The following is a 17547-nucleotide window of genomic DNA, read 5'->3' as shown; positions in this document are numbered from 1 at the left end:
TCAGCACAACAAATGGGATTCTGTGGCCGAGCAGCCGCACACAAGCCTATGATCACCATGCGCAATGCCAAGCGTCAGCTGGAGCATGTAGCTATCATCTGAAATCTGTTAGAATGGGCCCACATTATTCTAGCAATCTCTACATCCTATTCATTTTATAAAGTATTTACCTAGAATTTAGCTTTTCTTAAAAACAGGTCAGTGGGCTGCTTTTTTGGAACAGATTATTGTCACAGGTGGAACCAATTGTAAATAACCAAGAGATCTCATTGGCTTGTCTAGAAGGGGGAGCCCAATTCTGTTTCTCCCCCTTCTCTCCGAGTACACTCTCACGCCCCCCCTAGTGCATAAAAATTAAGGATTGGTTTTATGGTGGAAAGTCCCTAGCTAGCCTATACTTCGAACAATCAAATGCTTTAAATAATTAGAAATCATTGAAGTGGAGTACACTGTGCACAAGTTAACACTTTGGGGAAGGGGAGAAATGGAATTGGGCTCTAGTTGATTTATGAACTCTTTTCTTTTTGTTTGAGGTGCCGCCACAGACAGGAAGTGACACAGTCCAGAGGTATGGTTGTTTCCTGTTTGCCCAGAGCATGGCCAGAGATACTGTATATATTGACAAGATTGTCTTGTCTCCTCCCTAACAAAGGCAGGAAGGCACGCGGTCTGCTTATCGCTGTATTACCAAGTCGACAGATTTTGATAGGCATGGACCCTCTCATTTCACCTCTTCCTCTCTTGCAATTTTGATTGCTCATCCCAATCCCAAATCGACCCCTAGGCCTAAACTCTACACCCTATGCACTTGTGGAGATCTGAGATGTTTTGACAGGTGTAAGTGTAAAGGACATCAGTGGGGACACTTCAGGCTGAGGAGTAAGTTTCACACATTCACCCCTCAAACATACTTAACAGTGATCCCAGCGTTGAGCGCAAATGTAGATCGGGACACGGAACCACTGTGAAGGACGTTGCGCTGCTTGCTTAGCGAGTACAGCTTCTTTCCGATTCGGCCCATACCTGGCGCGAACTCAGGACCTCTGCCTTGCTAGCACACGTGACCGTCCTCCTGAATTTTTTTATCAGTCGGCACCACCCGAACAGCTAGCTATTCGCCGGCACAAGTGGGGACACTTCAGGCTGAGGACTAAGTTTCACGCATCCCCATGTGCTACATAAGCAAGGGGTAATGCAGTGTTAGCACACAGTTACAGTGCCTTCAGAAAGTATTCACACCTCTTGACTTTTTCCACTATTTGTTGTGTTACAGCCTGAATTTAAAATGGATTAAATTGAGATTTTCTTTTACCAATTGCCTACACACAATACCCCATAATGTCGAAGTGGAATTGTGTTTTTAGACATTTTTATAAATTCATTAAAAATGAAAAGCTGAAATGTCTTGAGTCAATAAGTATTTAACCCCTTTTATGGCAAGCCTAAATTAATTCAGGAGTAAAAAAATATACACTGCTCAAAAAAATAAAGGGAACACTTAAACAACACAATGTAACTCCAAGTCAATCACACTTTTATGAAATCAAACTGTCCACTTAGGAAGCAACACTGATTGACAATAATTTTCACATGCTGTTGTGCAAATGGAATAGACAAAAGGTGGAAATTATAGGCAATTAGCAAGACACCCCCCAAAAAGGAGTGATTCTGCAGGTGGTGACCACAGACCACTTCTCAGTTCCTATGCTTCCTGGCTAATGTTTTGGTCACTTTTGAATGCTGGCGGTGCTCTCACTCTAGTGGTAGCATGAGACGGAGTCTACAACCTGTCTCTTATACACATCTAGATGTGTATAAGAGACAGGTGCAGGCCAGTACATCAGGAGACGTGGAGGAGGCCGTAGGAGGGCAACAACCCAGCAGCAGGACCGCTACCTCCGCCTTTGTGCAAGGAGGTGCACTGCCAGAGCCCTGCAAAATGACCTCCAGCAGGCCACAAATGTGCATGTGTCAGCATATGGTCTCACAAGGGGTCTGAGGATCTCATCTCGGTACCTAATGGCAGTCAGGCTACCTCTGGCGAGCACATGGAGGGCTGTGCGGCCCCACAAAGAAATGCCACCCCACACCATGACTGACCCACCGCCAAACCGGTCATGCTGGAGGATGTTGCAGGCAGCAGAACGTTCTCCACGGCGTCTCCAGACTCTATCACGTCTGTCACATGTGCTCATGTGCTCAGTGTGAACCTGCTTTCATCTGTGAAGAGCACAGGGCGCCAGTGGCGAATTTGGCCAGTGGCGAATTTGTCAATCTTGGTGTTCTCTGGCAAATGCCAAACGTCCTGCACGGTGCTGGGCTGTAAGCACAACCCCCACCTGTGGACGTCGGGCCCTCATACCACCCTCATGGAGTCTGTTTCTGACCGTTTGAGCAGACACATGCACATTTGTGGCCTGCTGGAGGTCATTTTGCAGGGCTCTGGCAGTGCACCTCCTGGCACAAAGGCGGAGGTAGCGGTCCTGCTGCTGGGTTGTTGCCCTCCTACGGCCTCCTCCACGTCTCCTGATGTACTGGCCTGTCTCCTGGTAGCGCCTGCATGCTCTGGACACTACGCTGACAGACACAGCAAACCTTTTTGCCACAGCTCGCATTGATGTGCCATCCTGGATGAACTGCAGTACCTGAGCCACTTGTGTGGGTTGTAGACTCCGTCTCATGCTACCACTAGAGTGAGAGCACCGCCAGCATTCAAAAGTGACCAAAACATCAGCCAGGAAGCATAGGAACTGAGAAGTGGTCTGTGGTCACCACCTGCAGAATCACTCCTTTTTTGGGGGTGTCTTGCTAATTGCCTATAATTTCCACCTTTTGTCTATTCCATTTGCACAACAGCATGTGAAATTTATTGTCAATCAGTGTTGCTTCCTAATTGGACAGTTTGATTTCACAGAAGTGTGATTGACTTGGAGTTACATTGTGTTGTTTAAGTGTTCCCTTTATTTTTTTGAGCAGTGTATATTTGAAAGGAAATTACTGGTATATGGAAACTCCCTCTAGCTCTAGCCCATGCCTACACCAATCCAATGCTTTTATATTTGTTGTCAGTACTGAACGAGCGCTGCAGTTTAATCCCATTTACATTGCCTCTAGCTGGATCCTGCAAACATTAACCAGCAGGTCATAGCAGGCCGGAATGAAGAAAACACTAGATGTTACGCATTCATTTGCAACACAAAGAAGAGTATATATTGTTTACAAGCTGATACATTTTGTAAGGTTCCACAAAAAGTTGAAGGTTATTGAACAAACATATTAAATAAGAAAATATATAACCAATTGCGCTCTAATAGACACTAGATGGCGGCATTTATTCACCATGACACTGGGAGGCGCATAGCCCTTTGCTTCCCAACTGTTCAAGGGGTAGAATTTCACTCTGGGATGTGCTGAAGCTCTAAGTAAGTTTATAAGAATACTGTCCTGCATTGTGACTTGTAGAATAACCCTTAAATATCAGACCATAAAGTTACCCCAACCTATAAAGGTGATTACCAGGTTGTTTTTGTAAAATATAATTTAATGCTGGCAAAATATTGATGTACCAATGTTTTCTAGGTGCCCAGTTACATTACAACTTGCCTGTAGGCTTACTGTTGACTTTGAATTGTGGAATGGTGATGACTATGGACTGTCAAATGCTACTTTTAGATCTATTTCTGAATTTTACAGAAATATAATGCAGCTTTGTTTGACACTTTTGGTTTTATCAAAATAAAATGTCTGCATATTTGTTTTTATCAGATCTGCTGTTCGTTTGGAATTAATTCTAAGTCGGACACCAAGGCCGATAAATCTGGATAAATCTGGTTACTGTTTCCTGGACACCTGGTATTCAAACCAGTTAATGAGGGCTTCAGCAACAACAACTGACAGGGAACTGGGGCCTAGTCTTTCAGTCTAATACAAGACAAGCATAGCAGTTAAAATAATCAAAATCTACGTAAATAGGCATATTGACAAGCAATTATTTCTTTCTAAAGCATGTGTGAACAAGCACTTGTAATCAGGTACCATCATGATTTTATAGGCCACTGTATAAAATGTAAGCTATATTTTGTAATGTCTAACAAAACAAGTTTGATCAATGTTGCATTCATATCTCCTCTGACCATTACAATGTGCAGTGTCTTTCTAGATTTCAGCAGTAGAGCTGACCCCTAACCAGTGGTGTGTATTCATAGATGTCAAGAGAAGCCAGGCTTCCCAAAAAAAACAAATAAAATAATTTATCTTTCGTCTCTCTGTGTTTCATAATTTTCCTTCAATTCCCAAGAGGCTGAATGTATCTCACCGGAGAAAGCATCCGAGCGAGTGAAACAGCGCCCCTCTGTCTCTCTACGTGTAGGTCATCTATCTGATGGTGTCTGGGCCAAACGAGTATGACATTGTTGCCGACCGTAGCATTGAATGGAATACAAGGGAAGCCAGTGAGCAATTGGCCTCCCTTGATTAACAAAAGTATAAAAAATGTGCCAATCATCGTTGAGCTAAACTGAGCTAGCTCACTGTGAATGGTCCTGGTGCACCAAAAAAGTGTCAAGGGAAGCCAACTTAGAGAGTTTGAGAGCATAAGTCAATTGACAGAAACAACTTGAATTGTAGCATCTCGTTGTGTTGTTGCCCTCTGGTGGCTAGCTAGCTAGCTAGCTAAAATTGGCCCTTTCCTAAATTAACCATGAATGGAGATAGGGATTTGGACTTGTGATTTTACTTAATTCTCTGTACTCGCTAATGAATATAACAGCCATTCTGATCCATCCATTAATTCATCCATTGCTGTGCCCCTGGCATGCACACAGAAGTCAGAACCTCAGCCACATCATATTTAGCTTATGTTGATTGGACTAAATTGTCACTGTATTAGACTTTTACTTGTCACTGTATTAGACTAAGCAGAGGTGATTTAATGATGTTGAAATTATGCTGGAATAGTGGAGGCAGCTCCTGTTTTCTTGCTCTTGTTTTTTTTTGCGACTTGCGTTAACTCTGTGGTTCTAAATCAATACTTGTTTTGTGGTCCGAAAATGTCAGAAACATTTGCTTGACCATGCTGTATGTCATTTAACTGTCTGTTACATGCAATATGCTTTGTGAACTAAACCGGACAGAGGTTGCTATCCGATTTGTTATAAAACAAAGGTGTGGTTGAATTTATTCTGCCACTGTCGTCTTATTGTCTCGGCCTTTAGGCCTATTTATACAACGGGTGTGTCTGATGCTGATTGGTTAAACCACATTACCTCTGGCTAAATCTATGACATCAAAATGCCTATTTACTCTGTTCCATTTGTCTGCCAATCCACTGTGTCATAAGCTCAGCCAGGCAATTTATAAACTTGATCGCCACTATAAAAAGCATCTAGATATTATCTCACATTTCTTTTAGACTAACATTTAGTTTTCAACAGCGGAGATTTGTATAAACCTTGCTGTATGTCTCTCTGACATTTGCAACATTGTTTCAATATTCAAATTCGATCTCCAGCTGTCGAATAGTAGTGAAAATGTGGGTAGTTGGGATGAGACAGCCAGGCAGCTTTTCTCAGCCAGTCAAAATCATGAATCAGCATCAATTTTTATGGATATATACAAAGAAATATCAATAGAAAACAGATCAAACTAAACAAAGTGCAGCTAGTTTGCAGTCTTTCCAGTTTCAGAAGTGATTGTGTTAGCTGTGTTGTCGGCTAGCTCCTCTAAACAACAGTGTCCTGACGAGAAAACACATTTTCTATGCCAGGTGAAATAGCGCCTCATTAGCTGATTGTTATGGATGTATCCAAATAAATGTCACTAGAAAACACCTTATGCAAATGGAGCTACTTTGTTGTTATTCTGGCTGCACTGTTGGTTGGCTAGCTAGCAAGCAAGGGATACGATTGTTGCCAGCCAGTATGGCAATAGAACATTTAGAACGAATGACAGGGTTGCGTCCATAGATGTAGGACAAAAATACTGGGTCGTGTCTCTGGCAACTGAACCGATAGAACGAACGACCAGCCGGCTTGGGTAGTAACTCTAGATTTGTGTCGAGACTATATCTTGTGTAAGGATGAAATAGAATGAATAAAAATAATGTTTTTCTTGAAAATATGTAAATCGTTATTAGAATATGTTGGTAACCCATTGTATAAAAGTGATAATGTCCTCGTAGCCAACTTCGTCTTGGTCCTAACAACACCTGTGCCAATATATCCTCCAAACCCCGGCTTCTCTGGCATTATCACTTAAAAATCATGGTCGCAAGGCATATGAATTACCAGGTTATAGAGCAAACAATGCAATTATTGCAACCCATAGGTTGTAATATGCCTTTTTTTCTGGCTTCCCAAGTGATTTCACCAACGCACCGCTACTGCCCTTAACCACTGATACAGGATCTGATTGTTCTTCCCCTAGTTATTAAGGTTAGGGTTTGGTAGGGTAATCTGATCCAAGATCTGTAGCGACGTGTAACTTCTACCTCAAGCTCATCTGGCACCCTTTTGTTTTTCCAGTGCAAAGACGATTCTGGTCTGATTACAATACTATTGACCTGCACACCCTGTCTCCTCCTCCTCTCTTTGGGATGATCACTATCTAATAGTATAAAGCATGATTTGCACCATGTTTTTGGGGGGTTATTCAGTCTGGCGAGATCAGTGATCCTCCCAAGCAGGGAGGGCTTACAGCGCTTGTTGCTAGGCTGTGGTTCTTTTTAATGAAAATCTTCCACTGCAAAACAGCAAGAGCTATTCTGGCTTTTATCTTATTGGTTGGTGATGGGGGTGGAGTACCAAGGACTAAACACTGAACAGGACATTCAAAATGGCGTTTATGTTATTGCTGCTTCTTGCAAAGCAATGCAGTTAGTCTATCCATGAATTCTTCAATTATATCTGTATGCAAGTGATTATTACCTGGTCAATGCATATTATTGGTGATATCAATACAAGTCATTATCAATATTAGCAATTGTATCTCACCATCTTTGGTTAACAATTACAAATGTGATAGCAGTTCATTTGTTGAACTCCCTGTTGAGTCTACATTAGTTGACACTGGTATATTTTGACATCTATATATACATATGTATATGTACACTGTTCAATAATTATTGATGTGAATATAAGGCTATGCAACACGTGATGTAATAAGTGTCTACTGAAATGTTTAGTGAAATATACAGGACAGGAGGAATTAAAACAAAACTGGGTGTTTGATATTCAAAACTACAAATTATTTCACTACTGAAGTTTGTTTACATCTTGCCTTTAAATGGTATTCATAAACACATTTCTTAGGAGGCACACAAAATGTGTATTTAAATGCATAACATACATAAATAACCCTCTGAGAATACATATTTGGGTAATGTAGGGGAATCTTGCAACAATGTATCCTTCCTCCTTGTAACTAACATTAGATACATTTCAAAACTGTTGCATACTGACTTCAATTAATAGATTAATTGTAATAATGTAAACCTTCCGCGTAGAGGCTCTGCTACCCAGGATGCTGGTGTGTTTCAGAGGAAGTTGTATGCGCTTATGTTGAAAAAGAGGGGGCAGAGCTGTATTGAACAGGATAACAGTTCAGGCAGACGTAGTGAGAAGGACAGACCGAAGAGACGAGCCTTCAGCACAGCACAGCATGGCAGAGAGAAGCACAACTGTCAGGGAGACGATCCCGATAAAATACGAAAATCAGCAAGAAATGCGGCGGCCGCGCAGGTAGAAGACAATGGATAGCGCCCGTCTCACATATGGGTACGTATCTGAAAGAAAAACATAGTTTTCCCCTGTAAAGGCGCGGTTAGAAGATGTGGCAATATGGTGGTAAGAGCGAGGGTTCGACAGTCTGTTGTAAAAATGGCCATGGTGGGTCCCCTGCCAAGAATGAAAAGGAAAAACGATTTTCAGACTGGATGTCGGTATGGTTGAAATTCTAATTCGTGGGATGAGTAGAGAAAAATGTGTTGTGTTAGCCTAAGTCAAATATAAAGCAACATATATGATTGGGTACACTTTCGAGTTCTAGAACCTACGCATTTAAAATGTGCTTTGTCCTTGAAAGGGCAAATGCCCTTGTCTGAAATGGACAGAGGAAAATTTTAACTTAATTGAGTACACCTTAACATACATTTTTTATTTGAGTGGGTCGAGAGTAAGATGAAAGTATGAATCATTTTATTGTGGTTTCAAGAGATAATATATTGAATGAATGTCGATGTTTTTCCATACAACAATTAATAAAAAATATATATATATTAGAAAAGGCTTTATTGCCAGGTTTAGGAGTTACGTGTTGAAAAACATTCCAGACAGGTAGTTATGCCTAACGTAATATTTTGGCTAATTTTAACAGCAATTAATAATTAATTAAAATTAATGTAAATCAATATGTTCGATAATGTTCTGTATGTACTTTCTACACATATAACACCAAAGGTTTATTATGTTCAAATGAAACTGCCATGTCTTGAGGAGCATATATAAGCTATTTTTCGAAAATGTAAAATAGGGTGTTGCCTTTTAACTCGTTGTGGTACAGAATGGAAATAAAAGCCACTGGAAACATTTCATACATCGTTTTTAGGTTATTGTTTCTAGCTGTTATGAAGATGAGATTTGGGAGTAACGTTGGGTTTTTTCACACTTGACAAATACAAAACTATTCACTTTATTACAATTCATAGAGGAATTATTAAGAAATGCACCCTTTTCCAAGACACAAAAGCTAATGCTGTCCTGGCCAGATTATTGAAATATGTTCATACAGTGAGGATGAGATTTGTTTCATAGATACTTCATGTAATCAACTTGATGCTGTGCTATCACCTTAATTAAAGCTTAACATAAAGGTCTCTGGTACTGAGAAAGTCTAAAGATCTTCCTGTTTAGAGATACTAGATTTTTAAAAAAATATATAGATATCATCTATCTATATGGTGGTCATAAATTGGTAAAAAATATTTTAATCTTAGTATTCCAATAACAATTCTTACACATTGTCTCAATTTTGATGCACACACAAGTGATTGGATCAATGGCCACAATGCATATTTATGTTTTTCAAGATGAATGTATCGTATTTCTTTGACATGCATGCATTTGAAATGTGTAAATGCAGATCAGTTGCCTTAATACAAATGGTTTTATATCAACAATTAATTATGGGTAGTAGAGGTCGACCGAACATGATTTTTCAACGCCGATACCGATTATTGGAGGACCAAAAAAGGCCGATACCGATTAATCGGCCGATTTAAAACCAAAAACATTTTTTAAATGTATTTGTAATAATGACAATTACAACAATACCGAATGAACAATTATTTTAACTTAATATAATACATCAATAAAAATCTATTTAGCCTCAAATAAATAATGAAACATGTTAAATTTGGTTTAAATAATGCAAAAACAAAGTGTTGGAGAAGAAAGTAAAAGTGCAATATGTGCCATGTAAAAAAGCTAACGTTTAAGTTCCTTGCTCAGAACATGAGAACATATGAAAGCTGGTGGTTCTTTTTAACATGAGACTTCAATATTCCAAGGTAAAAGGTTTTAGGTTGTAGTTAATATAGTATTTATAGGACTATTTCTCTCTATACGATTTGTATTTCATATACCTTTGACTATTGGATGTTCTTATAGGCACTTTACTATTGCCAGTGTAACAGTATAGCTTCCGTCCCTCTCCTCGCCCCTACCTGGGCTCAAACCAGGAACACATCGACAACAGCCACCCTCGAAGCATCGTTACCCATCGCTCCACGAAATCCGCGGCCCTTGAGCAAGGGGAACAACTACTCCAAGTCTCAGAGCGAGTGACGTTTGAAACGCTATTAACGTGTACCCCGCTAACTAGCTAGCCATTTCACATCGGTTACACCAGCCTAATCTCGGGAGTTGATAGGCTTGAAGTCATAAACAGTTCAATTCTTGAAGCACAGCGAAGAGCTGCTGGCAAAACACACGAAAGTGCTGTTTGAATGAATGCTTACGAGCATGCTGCTGCCTACCACCGCTCAGTCAGACTGCTCTATCAAATATCAAATCATAGACTTAATTATAACATAATAACTAACAGAAATACGTGCCTTTGGTCATTAATATGGTCGAATCCGAAAACAAAACGTTTATTATTTCAGTGAAATACGGAACCGTTACGTATTTTATCTAACGGGTGGCATCCCTAAGTCTAAATATTGCTGTTACATTGTACAACCTTCAATGTTATGTCATAATTACATAAAATTCTGGCAAATTAGTTCGCAACGAGCCAGGTGGCCCAAACTGTTGCTAAATAGCTAAATATGCAGGTTTAAAAATATATACTTCTGTGTATTGATTTTAAGAAAGGCATTGGTGTTTATGGTTAGGTACAGTCGTGCAACGATTGTGCTTTTTTCGCAAATGCGCTTTTGTTAAATCATCCCCCGTTTGGCGAAGTTGGCTGTCTTTGTTAGGAAGAAATAGTCTTCACACAGGTCGCAACGAGCCAGGCGGCCCAAACTGCTGCATATACCCTGACTCTGTTGCAAGAGAAGTGACACAATTTACAGAGTTAAAATAAATTAATGTTAGCAGGCAATATTAACTAAATATGCAGGTTTAAAAATAAATACTTGTGTATTGGTTTTAAGAAAGGCATTGATGTTTATTGTTAGGTACACGTTGGAGCAACGAGTCCTTTTTCGCGATTGCGCACCGCATCGATTATATGCAACGCAGGACACGCTAGATAAACTAGTAATATCATCAACCATGTGTAGTTAACTAGTGATTATGATTGATTGATTGTTTTTTATAAGATAAGTTTAATGCTAGCTAGCAACTTACCTTGGCTTCTTACTGCATTCGCGTAACAGGCAGGCTCCTCGTGGAGTGCAATGAGAGGCAGGTGGTTAGAGCGTTGGACTAGTTAACTGTAAGGTTGCAAGATTGAATCCCCGAGCTGACAAGGTAAAAATCCGTCGTTCTGCCCCTGAACAAGGCAGTTAACCCACCGTTCCTAGGCCGTCATTGAAAATAAGAATGTGTTCTTAATCGGCCATTCCGATTAATCGGTCGACCTCTAATGGCTAGATATTAGTAAGATTTTTTTTTTACCCGCTTAAAGTCATGTAAATGGTTGCCTCTGTAGCGTTTGTAGTAACATATTTGAATATACAATTCTGTAAAGATGTATAGAATCTCTATCAGATAAATGGATGGCATTCTGCCATATTTAGTGACATTATATAATTGTTTTAATCTAACATGTTATGATAATCCATTTTCCTACTTTATTTATTTCAGGAACCATTGAAGTTAGAAAAATGGGCTGAAAGAAGAATACCAATGTTTTGATATTTGAAAAAATGTAAGTTTGTGAGGGTATTTTATGAATATTAATCATTTAACCATGAGTGTTTAATTAAGCGAGTTTGATTCTCCTTACTGCTATATAAGACTTACCAATAGGTTGGGCTGTTGGCCTGTTTTCACTTTTGTATTTGTACTTTTGAAGGTTTGTCATCCGGATGGTCGACCAAATTTATGACTAGGGGGATTGGAATGACCAAGACTTGTAAGTATAAAATGTTTCCTTTTAATTAAAGACTGAGCAGAAAATAAAACCTGACTGCATGACACATTTTAATAACATTAAGGAAAAAAGAGGGAAATAAAATGTTTAATATGAAAGATGATATGGATGTGTTTAATAAACCTTGTATCCTAAAACTAGTACATTGTAACAAAAAAATGGCATTATGTACACACTTGGCATTAGTCTGCGCCCGTTCAATACTTGAAAGAAGAACAAAATAAACACAAGAAAGTAGTGTCACGATACCAGTATCGTGATACTACAATACCTGATTTTCCTTGGCAAAAATGAAAACACAAAGCAGACTTAACTCTAAGGTCTTTAAAAAACTTTTTTTGTCAAATATTGTGTTCTATAGCTTGCAAAATAAACAAATGTGACTCTGGGTGACGTCAGTCATTTTCCTCAATAAATGTAGTCTGCTTCATGTTTTATTTCCTTTGCTTTGTTACTTCATTATAATGGTATCGTGACAATACATCAAGAAAGAGTTAATAGGATTTGTATATATATATTTTTTTACGTATAAGTGAACACTTGCGGGCAGTGTTATGCTCGTTAAGACCACAAGAGGGCAACACAATTCACTTATGTTTAGCTTGTGATGCTAACATGACGCTGCTTCAAAGCTGAGAGGGTTCCTGTTACGTTTGCGATTTGTGACTTATTTTCGGAATTTGATTCTGGATGCATATGGTTACATTGCAGTACACAAGGTCTCTGTTAATTGCTTGCAAAATGTGCTGTTTATCCTTTTGGGGAGAACTGTAACTAACATCCATACATCAGAAGGGGAAAATAGCTAGCTAGGTAATGGGTAAATGTATGATCTCAGACAATTAAAGAACACTGCAAATTAAAGGTATTTTTATATGCCTATTCGTCTGGCTCAAATCAATCATGCCTAGGCCTAAAACGTATGATCGTAAAAGTATCCGTTCAAGTCGTTCAAGTGCTCCTTAGAAACTAGTATTTACAAGTTGTTGAAGTTGCTATATGACTTAAGCCTGATGTTCTTTAGAAGTCGGGATGAATGAGAAGAGTTAATGTAGTAAGTTTTATACTAAGATTCTGGCAAATAAGCTAGCTCAAATTGCAAAAAAAAAAAAAAGTAGCTAGCTTGCTAATGTTGACAGTTGGTCAAATTAGCTACATTAACAATCAAGAAGATGCCATTTTAGTATTCTGTTCATAACAATACATGTTTATCATAATTATTGATAATACACAAAATTAATATATTTTATGACAATCTTTAAATTATGTTTGAAAAGTAATATGTCACAACTCGTAAACCGGGGTTGCAGAATTTAGTAATTTCATCTTGGTGAGTCATCTAAATGTAAAATAATAAATAAATAAAAAGTTGAAAACCAATATTTTTTTATTAGCTGACACTGCTTGACCGGAGTATACAGCATAGCTCCAAGAAACCTGATAATTTCAGAGGTGACATTTTGGGGAACATATCTTTGGTTTGCATAAACTTAATCCAAGTAAAAGCCTAGATTTTGAATTAATTCCAGTTGACCACAACTCATGGTCTGTTGTATTTGATGGTCACCTAATTTCACCTCTTATCCCTAACAGAATCAAGGCATGAACTGTCATTCCCACCCAATGAAATAAGAAGACAGCTATGTGTAAGTCATGTCTTTTGATCTGTGCTGTAACAAATGGAATGTTTCTTCAAATATCTGCTATAACACTTTCAATACTGTACTAAATCGATTTCTTAAACATTTTTACTTCTGTTACATAACATTGAAGTAAAGGTTGTGATCTTTAGCACAAATAACAATCCAGAGGTAGGTCTATTTATTGGTAATGGGAGTAGGGTTCCCAGTTATATATAATTTAGAGCAATGATTGTAACCAATTGAGATCAACAGAGATCTCCCACCATGGAATTGTACCTCATCTTTCAATATTATTGAAAGATGTGTATTCCAGTGAAAGTTAGAACACTTTAGCTAAATCAGTTTAAAGTTGCTCATCTCTCCCTTTTAGTATAAGAAGCCTTGTACAAGGGCATCTTATCATATCACAATAATTCAAGACAGTTTACTCCTCCCCCTTTTAAAAACATTTGCATAAAATATGCCCATACTCCCCCCAGAAGCAGCATATTTTCCCTAGAAGCTGAACGTTTCCATTCATTCTTGATAGGTTCTTTAAGAGTTCCTCCATCTTTCAAATATTCCTTGATTATTTTCATGTCTGTGACATATGCCAGGCCATCATGTACAATGATTATTCACAACTGCCCAAATCTATCCATTAGTCTCTTTTTCTTTTAACAAACTTAATCATAAAATATTTTTCACTTCATCTCTATGGTAAGGTCAGTGTATTCTGACAATGCATAGACTATTATTCTATAGTACTCTATCCATTTCTCATCTGGGATAATAAAGTAACCTAGATACTACTACCATTATGATTGACTTTTCCAACAATGTTAGAAAATAGTGAAACTGTCACACTTAGGCCACACTGTCTTCTGTGATACATTTGGGGCGGCAGGTAGCCTAGTGGTTAGAGTATTGGGCCAGTAACCGAAAGGTTGCTGGATCGAATCACCGAGATGTCAAGGTAAAAACAAGGCAGATCAGGGGCACTGTTCCCTGGTAGGCTGTCATTGTAAATAAGAATTTGTTCTTAACTGACTTGCCTAGTTAAATAAAAAAATCCAGTCTCTTTTCTTTAGTAAAATATGAAACGGGGACTAACCCTGTATTAATTAGACCCAACCCACCTCTACTAATGGATTTCTGTGCATGGCCCCACTGTCCGCTGAATGATTACATTTACATTTAAGTCATTTAGATGACGCTCTTATCCAGAGCGACTTACAATTTGGAAAGTTCATACATATTCATCCTGGTCCCCCCGTGGGGAATGAACCCACAACCCTGGCGTTGCAAGCGCCATGCTCTACCAACTGAGCCACACGGGACCTATGTGTGATGATGATAACGTCAAACTAAATGTCCAACGGAAACTAAAGAGATATGTCCTTATACTTTTCATTGTAAGAATTCAGTTTTCTTGGCAGGATCCTCCAAAAACTAACTGTGTTGTCACCTGCTGGTCAAGAACTGACATCTTGGGTCGGAACCTGCCCCTTGTTTTTCTTGATTCATATGAATGTGTAATCCATTTTGAGATTWTTTTTTTTTCTTCTCATACCACATGCTGATTTTTGTGATATCATCTCTTCCTTGGTGAATCTCTGCTGGTCATGTTTGGAAATTTTGGAGTCAGGGTGCATGCAGAGGAAGCACATTTAGCATATTTTGTGCAGTTTAGCTCATCCATGATTACTATTGTTGTAGTTTTGTGTTTTGTTTACAAATCAAGCTGCAATAGTTTAGATACAACCGTAATGGTTCAGCAATGTCAGTTGTCCAAAAGTGTTGGAAAAGGAATTTTGCAGGATTATGAGATTTACTCATGCCAACGTGTGCTCAATGTGATTCTGGTGGACCCCCTAATGGACAGTTTAAGTAGTTTTGCCTAGCCTGACAGCAAAATAATAATAAACCGTATCAAGTTAATGTTATCAAATAAATTGGTAACATCTAAAGAGCATGGTGCAATCCCAGAAGTAGATCACAAAATATGGCATAATTAGTTTTTCTGATAATTTTGAGAAAGAACTAATTTACATGATCCACATTCACATAACTTATAGTGAACGGTGAAATGTTTCAATTAACAGATGTGTTAGAACATTCCATTTGCTTAGCTTTTACTTGTGCATGCAATTTTGTTGCATTTCCTGTTTTGTCTTTTGTTGTTTCCAATTATTCAACTCTAAAATGTGTTGAATGGTTGCTATTAAATTGCATAATGCTGCGTTCATGTGCTCTCGGAATTATCGGAAACTCAGGATTGGGATATTTCTGTAAAGCTCCCGGAATCACCGTAATTACGAGTTTCCGACATCCAAAACCGATCACAACAAGCTCCCAAGTAGGAAATAGTCGTTGTACTCCCGAGTTTCAGTTCAGAAAGTTTTGAGTTTCCTACTAGAACACTTGCATTACTTTTAGTATTCCATATATTTATTCACTTTATTGTCTTAAGTTCATGTTTGAAAAGCATGAGCATCTCTGTTGGTGTTTTAAAAGCGATAAAAGGCACACAATGCCATTTGGGCGAATAGGTCACAATTCTGAAATATTTAATATTTTGACCAATCTGTTTGCAAATTACATGTTATATGTATGGGGAGTAAGGATTCAGCCCTTAATGCTCTTATATTTTTATTATTATAATATATATTTTTCATTGATTCGAGTTGCGATATTTGTCACCGCATACTGCAGTAATACAGACATTTTAAACTTCTGGGTTTCATTACCAACTTGACTTTTAGCTAGCTATTCAGAATTTGAATATTTTGTGGAGTTATTGATGCTATTTTGGCCCCCAAAAAATCCAACTGATGGGTTTGGACAATAGTTAATTATTAATTAAATGTAATATATATATATATTTTTTACTCATTTCTTCTTTTTTCTTAATTCCATTAAAGACCCAATTCTACGGGAAGTGGCGACAACTGCTTTGTCATCAAGATGGCGACTGGGATTTGGGAGCTAATTGGATTTTTGAAAAGCTAACTGCTTGGATTTTTCTGGATTTTATTTGACTGTGTCAATTAGAATTACTTAAACTTTCACATGGACTCTTGTGCTGGGGATTCTTTGGACTCAGTTGTTTGAATAGGCTATTGTAATAGTTGCTTTTACTGCATTCAATTACAGAGTGCTTTTCTACTTCTGTGATTTCTTAATGCGCTGTTATTTATATTAAATAAAACAATGTTTTTTCACTATTCTGACTCTTTCATTGGTCAATATGCTACCCAAGATTGTTACCAGACTATATTGTCTATTTGCTAAATGTGGAAATTGTAAGTACAAACTTCGAATCAATTTCAAAAAAATTTAATGACGTGTCTGGTATTTTAAGGGGCTTCTGAATGCATCCAGTTAGTGGAAGGAATACAATGTTAAATTACATAAATAGTGCTAGCTAGTAATTACTACCTTTACGTAGGATCGAGGGATGTAGTAGAAGGTAAACGCAAGTAACACAGTTTACGCAACTTTTTATTTTGGGAATCTTCACACACCTATTACGCTAAAGTTTTTTGATTAAGTGTTTACTTTACTTGTCTCCATCTCGAGCAATACTTAGCAACCTACCTTTGTGTACCACTACATTCCTGGTGGGATAATTTCCTTTCAAGTTAATTACATCATACACTTTTGGTACCATTTATACACTTTAGGTAGGACTTCTGTCCACAAAATCTGATTTTACGTGATTAGCATTTTTTTTTTTTACTTAAGTCAAGTTAAAGCGTATGGCTTATTGTGATTTATGCAGTCCATGGTGAAGTAGTTGGCTAATCCAGACTATTAATTAAACCAATAAAAGTTATACACTGCAGCTCTACATAATACAAAGAGTTAAAACAGAGCTTTTGGCAAGAACTGAAATGGTGTCCAAGGTTCTTTGAGTCTAAAATGGCTCCTGAAGTCTTATTTCCTGTCTGAACAGGAAGTGATGGGTCTCAGTGTTTTAAATATTGTTTAAATATTATTGTTCAACTTCAAACCCATCTTTTGTTTCAATATGTTTCTAACTTTGGCAAAGGATATCCTCTTGAAGTGAAGAAACTTTATTTTTTTAATATAAAAATGTAATATAGTTTTGCCGTTTTTATACAAAATGAAGGGGGTGGGACTTTTGGACATCACCTGAGTGTGGGGTAAATGGAAATAACGTCAATCAAAGGCAAAGCTTTCAGAGCTAGGAAGGAGCTCTAGATGGCGGATGAGCCTTGGGAAGGGGAACAATTAACTGGGCTTTCGTCAGACCTTTTCTTTTTCATGAAATCAAGCTGGAATATGACGCTCTATTAATATT

At 38.1% G+C, this 17547-nt stretch overlaps 1 long non-coding RNA gene across 1 annotated transcript; it reads left to right on the top strand.

The window, feature by feature from the left end:
• Positions 1-7587: 7587 nt before the first annotated feature.
• Positions 7588-16447, top strand: LOC111962406 (uncharacterized). Its single transcript, XR_002877104.2, has 5 exons — positions 7588-7772; positions 11310-11373; positions 11521-11580; positions 13192-13244; positions 16145-16447. It is a non-coding gene; the product is annotated as an uncharacterized lncRNA (long non-coding RNA).
• Positions 16448-17547: the final 1100 nt, after the last annotated feature.

This window comes from Salvelinus sp. IW2-2015, linkage group LG4q.1:29 (genome assembly GCF_002910315.2).
Source record: "Salvelinus sp. IW2-2015 linkage group LG4q.1:29, ASM291031v2, whole genome shotgun sequence".
Lineage (NCBI taxonomy): Eukaryota > Metazoa > Chordata > Actinopteri > Salmoniformes > Salmonidae > Salvelinus > Salvelinus sp. IW2-2015.
Note: the sequence above shows the minus strand (reverse complement) of the source record. Positions and strands in the feature narration are given on the sequence as shown.